Here is a 10307-nt window from a genome sequence, read left to right as displayed (position 1 = left end):
TCAGATATGTGATCTTATTTAGGAATAGGGTCACTGCAGTTGTAAATAACGTGTAAATTGAGAAGCGGTTTTAAGATGTAGGATTGGCACAAAATTCAATTTCTGGTATTTTTATAAGAAGAAACAAACATATGCAGAGACACACAGGATAATGTTATGTGAAAACGGAGGCAGAAATTGGAGCGATGTTTCCACTTGCTTAAGGAATGCCATAGAATGCTGTCAATCACCAGAGCTAGGAGAGGGGTACAGAATAGTCTCCCTCAGAGCCTGTACAGAAGGAACCAACATTGTTAGCACTGTAATTTGAGACTTCTAGCCTCTGGAACTGTGAGATAGAACATTTTTATTGTAAGCCACTCAGTGTGTGGTATTTTGTTCCAGGATCCCTAGGAAACTTACACAATATCCTTGACCTAAACGTTGCCATGAACATTTTTGTTCATCAAGCAATTTTAGTGACACCAGACCTTGAACCAATCCTTGCATCCAGACACTATATGAGACTGAAAGATTCTTCATTCAAAGCTTACTTAAACTCTTAACCCATACCTCTTACATTTTAGAGATTATTAATAAAAGCAGTCAGCTGTTCTAATCTGGCAAGTTTGTAAATGTGTGGCCTGTCTTTACTTCCTGTCATTTCTGCATGCAAATTGCCATCCCCCTTACCAAGCTCATCTCTTGCTTGTAAAACTTTGTCAGATGCAGCCAAAAGTAACCAGCATGGCCCATGAAACTTCTGTTTTCCAACATTTATCCCAAAAGTATTAGGTTCAATAGTCATATGGGATGCTTGAAAATTTATCAGAAAACAAAAATACTAAATGCTTTGTCACTGCAGTGTACTAAAACAATTTTCCAGCCTCAATGATCATTTTTGTTGTTGCTTACCCGCTACTCACTAAGCTAATACTTAAGGCTAGATATAGTACAAAAGACTTTTGCTCATAGAATATTGGTCCTTCTAGTTATATGGACCTATCTAAAGATGGGCTGGGAAGTATAGACGTCCTTTCCCAATGTATAGGCGTTGGGGATTATAGACGTTTCTTGCTGAAGTTGAAAAATAGAATACGGTATCAGTAAATATTAATATCTACCAAAATATCTCTATATTAGGATACAGTTAGTTGATGTTTCTGGTTAGCAAATGAAGCTTTGTAAAATTTAAAGGAAAAGCATTAAAAGGACAAAACCAACAACAAAAAAATAAGACCTCTAAAAAAAGCAACAAAAAATCTGGTTATCTAGTGAATTAATAATGAAGTTTATTCACAGTTTTTTGAATAGTCCAAAAATTTACTAGTATATATCATATCTTGGGTTTCTACAATACTAGCAGGAAATAATGTAAAACAGAGGATTAATGTCATACTTAAATTTGCAGATATGTGTAATTATTTTACCAAACAAGATAAAGTATATTATGTACATTAAATATATGTATACATAGGTTTATTTGTCATATATAAATTTTATATTCATTACTATATAAGATATGTCTTATTTCAACTGTGTGTGTGTGTGTGTGTGTGCGTGTGTGTGTTTATGTTCTTCTGAATTTCTTGAATAATGGGCAATTTTAGGCTGGTATCCATGAGAAAGATTAGTGAAATGCAATGGCATATAGTTCCAGATGTCTTGTCCCGAGGGCTATTGGATTTGACTACAGCACATAAGGAGCACAGCTAGGGGCTCTATGCATCATTTATGTTGGGTTATATTTACGAAGACCAGACTGAACTTCTGAATAATCATACTGAATAGAATTTTGCTAATTTTCCAACATCTGCTCAATGAAATTCGCATAGATGCCACGTTATAACTAGCAGACAATGCTTCAGACACCTCAGACGTTTTAAATTAGATTTTGTACAATGTTCCCTAACTGAACTATCGTATCTACTTCAGCATTCTTTCACTTCTGAGGGAAATTCTACCTCTTCTATTATTTCCAGGAATCTTATAATTGGCTAGCAAGGAAAAATATTTTAAAGTTAGTTGAAACTAAGAGAAAAATTTGATAATGGAAAGCAAAGGTATTAAAACAAAACAAAAATTTTAGTGCCTTCTAATCAGTGGTGAATAAAAAACAAAACAAAAAAAATTCCTAGACATTGCAAGTTCTAGTAAGTCTTAGCAAAATAAAAGATTTTTATGTTTGTTTGAGTTTTAGTGGCTAAGAGAAGTATTCTGGTGCAAAATTAAATGTATTTATTTAAAAGGATTAGAAACATATTTCTTAAAATACTAAAATAAGGAAAATATGGGCATAAATTGAATTTGATGCTGCTGTTTGCATAACAAATACTTGAAACACTTCCATGGTATATAATAGAAAATAGTAGAAATGTGGTTGGTTTTATTATTGTTTAATTTTATTTTTAAAAATTACAAGTATAGTAATAGCTAAAGTCTATATAAAATTTAACATTTTAATTAAGCACTTTTCCATATAAAGGATAATCTTACATATTATATGGGCATTTACAAAACTTGAGCCTCTCAAAGTAAAATTATAATTATATACATAATAGTAATTTTATAAAAGTCATAAAGAAAAAGGGAACTGCACTTTGTAAAAATTTTTGCATATCTTTCAGATGAAAATGTGTCCTTATGAATGCCTATAATTCATATTATGTTTTTTAAAATGTTATTCTAACTTGATGTTTTGGGTTTTATTTATTTATTTTTCTGAAATAAACAACCTTTCTGGAACACTGTCTTAAAAGAGGGTGAACAGGTCTATATGCCCAAAATGTTCTGAGCTGTAATTCATATTCCATCTAGGATTTTAAACTCTAAAATCAATACTAATGGTTTATACCCACTAAACACTCTGGGTTCCCCAGGCATTTTTCTTTTTCTTTTTTTTTAATTGTGGTAAAATACACTTAACATAAAATTTACCACCTTAGCCATTTTTAAGTGTACAGTTCAGTAGCGTTAAGTATATTCACATTGTTGTGCAACCAGTCCCCAGAACCTTTCAACTTACAAAACTGAAACTGTATACCCATTAAACAACTCCTCATTTCTTCCTCTACTCAACCTCTGACAAACACTGTTCTATTTACTGTTCCTATGAATTGACTACTCTAGATACCTCATACACATGGACTCATACGCTATTTGTCTTTCTCTAACTGGTTTTTTCAACTTAGAATAATGTCCTAAAGTTTAATCTATGTTGTAAAATGGGTCAGAATCTTCTTCCTTTTGGGGGCTGAATAATATTCCATTGTATGTGTATACTATATTTGTTTATTCATTCATCAATTGATGGATATTAGGTTGCTTCACCATTGTGAGTATTGTGCATATTGCTTCTGTGAACATAGATGTACAAATATCACTTTGAAATCTTGTTCTCAATTATTTTGCATATATACAGAAGTAGAATTGCTGCATCATTTTACACTTCTACTCTTAACTTTTGAAGAACTTCTATACTGTTTCCATAGTAGCTGAACCATTTTAGATTCTGACCAAAATTGTTCAAGGGTTCTAATTCCTCCATATCCTCACCAACATTCTCTCTCTCTCTCTCTCTTTTTCTTTTTAAGAATAACCACCCTAATGAGTGTGAAGTGATGTTTCATTGTGGTTTGGATTTGCATTTCCCTAATGATTAGTGATGTTGAACATCCTTTCATATGCTTGCAGGCCAGATGCACTTCTTGCATTTGGAAATATCTCATTCCTGCTTTTGATCTCAGATATATCGTTGAAATTTATTTTTTTCCTCTCTATATATATGGATTTTGAAAACAGTTTTGAATCCCCAACTTACTTATTTTTTTCATATCTCTAATATTTCTCTATAGATGATCTTGAGTTTTCTTAATAAGAAAAATACCTCACCTGAATGTAACATTTTATTTTCTTCAATTATATGTTCTTTATAGACAACTTTTAAAATTAGAAGGATAATTATAATCTTTGTCCTCAATACAATTGTACAGGTAGGGCTTCAGATTAAGAATTTATTTAATAAATATAATGTGATAATGTTTACATTCCTTACTGAAAACCAATTCCCTCATTCACCTTAGAAAGCCATGTCTGCCCACCCTGTATCATTTCCTCTAAAAATACTGTGATATAATTTTAGCTTCATCTGGATTAAGCTTGGGCCTTTCACCAATCTTCTTTCTCCTTACTAGCATCCTCCTCAGTGAACAATGCAATTTCACTGCAGGGAAATTTAGAACTATGCCATCCTTAATGACTTCTCTTCATCATTCCTGGAACTAGTCGTTAGAAAAAAAAATAAATATATATATATATATAATACATATTTCTTCTAATTTTAACTTTTCTTTTTCTCTCTTGATGATATAAAAATAACTTTTAATTAGGGACTTGAAAAAATTTACTGTTACTGGTTATCATAAAATAACTAAATCTTCAAATTTCTGATTATACTTTTCCTTATTTTACTAGTGTTGGTTTTCTTTTTTTTTTTTGAGACAGAGTCTTGCTCTGTTGCCTGGGCTAGAGTGAGTGCTGTGGCGTCAGCCCAGCTCACAGCAACCTCAAACTCCTGGGCTCAAGTGATCCTACTGCCTCAGCCCCCTGAGTAGCTGGGACTACAGACATGCGCCACCATGCCCGGCTAATTTTTTCTATATATATATTTTTAGTGGGCCAGCTAATTTCTTTCTATTTTTTTTTAGTAGAGACGGGGTCTCGCTCTTGCTCAGGCTGGTCTCGAACTCCTGACCTCAAGCGATCCACCTGCCTCGGCCTCCCAGAGTGCTAGGATTACAGGCGTGAGCCACCGCGTCCGGCCTTAGTGTTGGTTTTCAAAAAGTTAATTTTTGTGTACCATACATATCATTCTGTAACTTCATATACTGGAAATTCTTTACTACTATCTCATACAAAATTATATTTGTGTAATCTAAATATTTAATTTTAGTCTTTTACATTCAATAGAAAGTTTTCACATATTTTTTTCTTATTTTATCATCAGTAAAACATCTGTATTGGTGAACATATTTTGTTATTCTACTTTTTAATTCAGAAAAGTAAATTTTGTAGAGCTAAATGACTTCTTCAAGATTTCCCAGTTGTGTGCCTGTGCATGCATGCCCATATATACATATACATATATTAGACATACCCACAAATATACATAGTAACTTGTAGTTCAATAAAATACTTTCTTATGAGCCCATAAGAAAAGAAATATTTCAAATCAAGTGTGTGTGTGTGTGTGTGTGTGTGTGTGTGTGTGTGTGGGTGTGGATGTGTATGTTTATGTTGGTTTTCTCCAGATTGTACTGACATCATCATGCTGGTATTGAAATATACTTCTTTATATATCTAAATCATAAAGAAAGAAAGAAAAATAGGTAAAATTTATAAAAACAGACATCTTAGTTTGAAAAACATTACTCATTTGTGTTGTATATTTTTGTATGTATGTTTCTGTATGTGTGTAAAAGTCCTTATTGAAATAAAACATACTATGATTTCCTTTACAATGGTAGGCTTTCAGACCAGTATATAAAACACTGTATTTCTTTAATTAGCTTATATATGCTGAATATAATTAAGGAAGAAAACAAAACGGGAAAAATATCACCTACTGGGGATTAGAAGTTACTTATTAAAGTTGGAGTCACTAATATATTCCCCTGAGTACAATTAAATATAAAACAAGTTAGTTGTGTGTGTGTATATATATATATATATATGTAGCTAGAGAGGTAGCTGGTAGGTCAAGACCTGTTTAGTAAAATAATAAGAAAGCTAGTTTTTTTAGAAATGCCATAGTAACTAGCATGCATATTCCCTCACCTATCTCAGTTTTAGCATATAGTGTGGGACTAAATATATCTTCTGTATTCCTAGCTGAAAATTAATGGGAATAATATGTAATGGTAAGTAAAAGTGTATAGAATTCATATTTAATGTAACTTCAAAATTTGAGGTTGTGGTTTTTTACATGAAAAATATTGACATAGAATTGGCACAAATTATCATCAAATGATCTTGACTTTTAATTGATTTAATGATTCTCTATATAGAAAACTTGGTTCCAAATACACTGATTCATCATTATAATTATCTGTACCATGATGTACCACAAGGTTAAAGATTAAATAATAGCTGCATTAATTGTATTAAGATTAAGTAATTGTCAGTCTCAATCTTGGTCTATCTCTCTGTCTTCTTAGTATTTTCTCAGTTCTTCCAAATAAGACTTTTGATACAAATCAACTAAAATTCAATTACATAATCAGGTTACATGCAATTATGTTTTATCTAACATTATAACTTATTAAGATTAATTAATTTGCAGCTAAATATTAAACTTAATGTATACATCAATAAGTGTGTTACAAACTGGGGTTCAAGAAAAAATTAAGTCTATTTACAAAGTATGTAAAAGTAAAGTTAGATTTTCTCAACCCCAGAGAAAACCACAGGAAGATTCCTCATGAATAATAATTTTACTTATTTATTAGTCTGACTCCAAAATACAGGCATGAATATATAATCTATAAAAGGGTACCATTAAATAGTTTTCATGAATTTAATCTCCTGATAAAATCACCCTTGACATTCATAATGCCAAAAAAAGAGGGTCAATTCTAACTTCTCAACATACTTAACCTTTTCAAGTACTTACCTCTACTTGAAACAGTTGATCACTTTATCTTTCTTGAATAACTGCCTGTTCCTTAATTTTGGGGACATCATTTCCTTTTCTAATTTTTAACTCATTTCTCTGGTTGATACTTGTCAGAATTCTTTGCTGGATCCTGTTAATTTTCCCAACTGTGAAATGTTGTTGATTCCTTGGACACTTTCTGTAATATTATCTACTAAAGTTCTCACTGACCTCCTTCTTTAGCACACGTACCCAGAAAACTGACAATTGCGTGGCTTCACCCAGAACATCTGGCAGAAAATTTAGGCACATGCTTACTACTTCCTTATGATTTTTTTTTTCTGGATTCACAAACAGTTTATTGATTCAAAGTCCCCACACAGGGGTAAATTCATTCACTAGTCACAGTGCCTGAAATTGGTGACATTTTAATTTGGAGGCAATGACCACTATAGACATCTCCCTTAATTTAAAAAAGAAAAAAAGAAAAAAGAAATATAAAGCAGTTTATTAGCCAAAAAGCTAAGCAAGATACTCACTCAAACATGCAAGAGTTTTTCTGAGGAAAACTCAGAGGAACAAACAGTCTTGAACATTTTCTAATTGGCCACAACAAATAACACTAAATTCCTAGAGCTTTGGCGCTGACAGTGTTAACTGCACAGTAAGTGGCCCCTCTGCCCAGCAAAAGGAAAAGGATTCACAGAGAAGCATCTAGAACTCTGGGGCCTGGAGTCAGTACAGGGCTGTTGGGTATGTGGCAGAATATGTGGTGACAAGCATCAGTCCCGTAATGCCCACTGCAGCCAGACACAGCAGACTCAGAACTATGGGACCCAACACCCCTGGGTGGACAGTGGGCGGAGGACAGCGACAATGGCACCTGCAGCAAGGCCACCAGCCCCGGCTCTGTAGGTCACTTCAGGCCAAAGAGATCAGGGCAGCAGCAGCAGAATGTGAGACTGGTAGTCCCAGCATCTGGGATCTTCTTGCACATCATGGGGACGCCAGCCCCGGGATCCCTTCTCCTGACTCAAGGCCGTCTATCTGTCCTGGAAGATGGACATCAAATCTGTGTCCCACAGTGTGCAGGGATACTCTTTGGTTTGGAAGCCATTTTTAGTTGCCTCTCCTGTGGCAGAGCATCTTCACCATGTTGCTGATGTTAAAACTCTGCACTGAGGTCCATGTGGCAAATGAGCTGAACATAAGATGCAAATCCTTTGCAGACTTGGATCCTCACCACTTCTGGCACTGGAACAGCTTCCCAGATTATGTGCCCGGTGTTCTAGCCTTCAAGGGAGTGACGGGCTCCCTCATGTACCTGTGCATCCACTCTGCCCTCTTTGTGAAGACTCTGGGCTTCTTGGTTGTGCTGGCTGAGGCCATGCTGAGCGTGCTGCAAGTCTCCAGCAGTCACTGCCACAGGTTCACAGAGGGCATGAGCATCAGGGAGGTGCTCATGTGGACACCTTTTAAACAGTCACACACACCTTTAAGACGGCTCACTTCCCGTTGAAGGGCGAGCCCCTGCAGTTTTCTGTGGGTTGCCTCCTGCAGGTGCCCGTGGACCTGGCCATCCTGGGAGAGGTGTAGGCCTTTGCCTGCCACCCCCAGAAGCCAGTGCTCCAGGCAGCACTCTTGCCAGTGCCATGGCCCGCTGGCCGGCCTCTTGTCCTCCCCGTCTGGGGGCCGGGCGTGGGGAGAGACAGGGTCCAGGTGTCAAGAGTGGCCTCCGCATGGGGCGCATAGGGTGGGGTGTGGCAGGGCCCAGGGCCCATGTGTTCACCACAGCGATGAAGGCGGTGAGAGCAGATTTCATGTCTGAAGGGCTGGGTTTCAGGTGTTTTCAAGGTGATGGAGAAAAGCAAGTGTCTTTTCCTGCTTGTTCTCAGAAAGCACCTGGCCTGAACCTGAGATACGTTCTAAAACACACCATAAGGCAAACTTCAGGCCTCTGAGGGACAGTGGGCCTCCGGAACCTTCTCCGATCTTGGCTGGTCTCTGCTCCAGCCTCCCGAGGTGGAGGCCGAGAGACCCTGCGGTCGGGCTTGGGGTGGAGGGAGTGCGGGGAGTGGTGCGGGGAAGAGAGAAGGAGAAAGACACTGCGTTGGGAGATCCCGCACAGCCCGCCAGCAGAGTCTCAGATTCGGTGTGAACCTCACCAGACATCCTGGCTGACCGGGGGTGGCCTCTGCTGCACAGTGCGGTGGGCACAGAGAGCAGGACAAGACCCGGTTTTCTCTGCCCCCCCTACATGTGGAAAGGGGGCGGTAAGGACGCAGTGGTACCTGTGTTCTCGATTTTCCAGCCAGAGTTGGTATTTGAGGGCCTTCAGAGACGTGGCCCTGTCACCGTGGTGCCTATAGGCCTCTGCCAACAATGGGTCCCAGCTGCCTCGTTGGTTACACTGGCCTTTCCCCTGGAGATGCTGGTGTAGACGCCCCAGGGGCGAGCAGGCAAGACCCGTGTCCAAACCTGGCTGAGCACTTGACAGAGCGAGCTCAGGGGTGTTTGAATCAGAGCCTCCACTTGTCCTCAAGTCCTACAATATGGCACATGGCAGGTGCGAGGGACCCTCAGTCGCGGAAGCCATGGGAAGGCTGAGGGGACTGGCCACTCCCTGAGGAGGGCCCCCTTTGAGGAGATTCCCTTCATTAGCCACATCCTTCCCAAACATTTTGTTGATTTTTTGAGCTGTCTGCCTGCACTGGTTCCATTACAGAACTCATATTCGAAAATAACATGAATATTTGACTTACCCATTGTTGCACAAAAATTGCTCTAAAAACAAATTTGAAAGATAATTACAAGCCAAAATGTACATTTGCAAGACTGAGGATGTACCTTCACAATAAAAATAAAATAAGAAGTGTCAAAGTGAAATGTCAGAGATATCAACTGTCAAACTTAGTATTTAAGGAAGTCGGACATTTCATACTTATAACCTATAATACATATAACATATTATATGAAATACCTGTTAATCAACTGTTTGTTATCAAAGGCTTCCTGTCAACAGTAGGCTATCAAGTTTTAAGTTTTTGGGGAATCAAAAGCTACATGCAGAGTTTCAATAGCTCTGGTCTGTGCTTCTAACCCCAGCGTTGTTCAAGGGTCAACTGTATATCTGTCACTAAGTGTTTTAATATTCCTAACTCCTTACCACCCGTGACCAACTCTGACCACTGTTCACCATGTCCATGGCAACCACTCTGGTTCAAGCTGCCCTCATCTCTTTCTGAGAATCTTGACATAGCCAACACCTAATCCCCAGGTTCCACTTGTGTTCTGACCCGAGAGTCTAGTCTCTATTACCCAAAGGAATATTTTTTAATATTTTTAAATTTTTTATTATTATGGGTACATAGTAGTTATATAAACTTAGAGGGTACATGTTGTGTTTTGATATAGGCATAGGATGGGTAATAATCAAATCAGAGTAATTGAGGTATCCATCATCTCAAGCATTTATCATTTCTTTCTGTTAGCAAAATTTCAATTCCACTCTTAGTTATTTAAAATATACAATAACTTCCTGTTGTCTATAGTCACTTTGCTCTGCTATCAAATATTGTTCATTCTATCTAGCTATTTATTTTTACACCCATTAACTACAGAAGGATCATTTTTCAGTATGTCAGCTGTGGTCACTCCTTAGTTCAGATTCATCCAA

The 10307-nt window shown here is 37.2% G+C and overlaps 1 pseudogene; it reads left to right on the top strand.

Moving 5' to 3' along the window:
• The first annotated feature begins 7424 nt into the window (after positions 1-7424).
• On the top strand, positions 7425-8383 carry LOC123648138 (annotated as a pseudogene).
• The last annotated feature ends 1924 nt before the right edge of the window (positions 8384-10307 follow it).

This window comes from Lemur catta, chromosome 12 (genome assembly GCF_020740605.2).
Source record: "Lemur catta isolate mLemCat1 chromosome 12, mLemCat1.pri, whole genome shotgun sequence".
NCBI classification, from domain to species: Eukaryota; Metazoa; Chordata; class Mammalia; order Primates; family Lemuridae; genus Lemur; species Lemur catta.
Note: the sequence above shows the minus strand (reverse complement) of the source record. Positions and strands in the feature narration are given on the sequence as shown.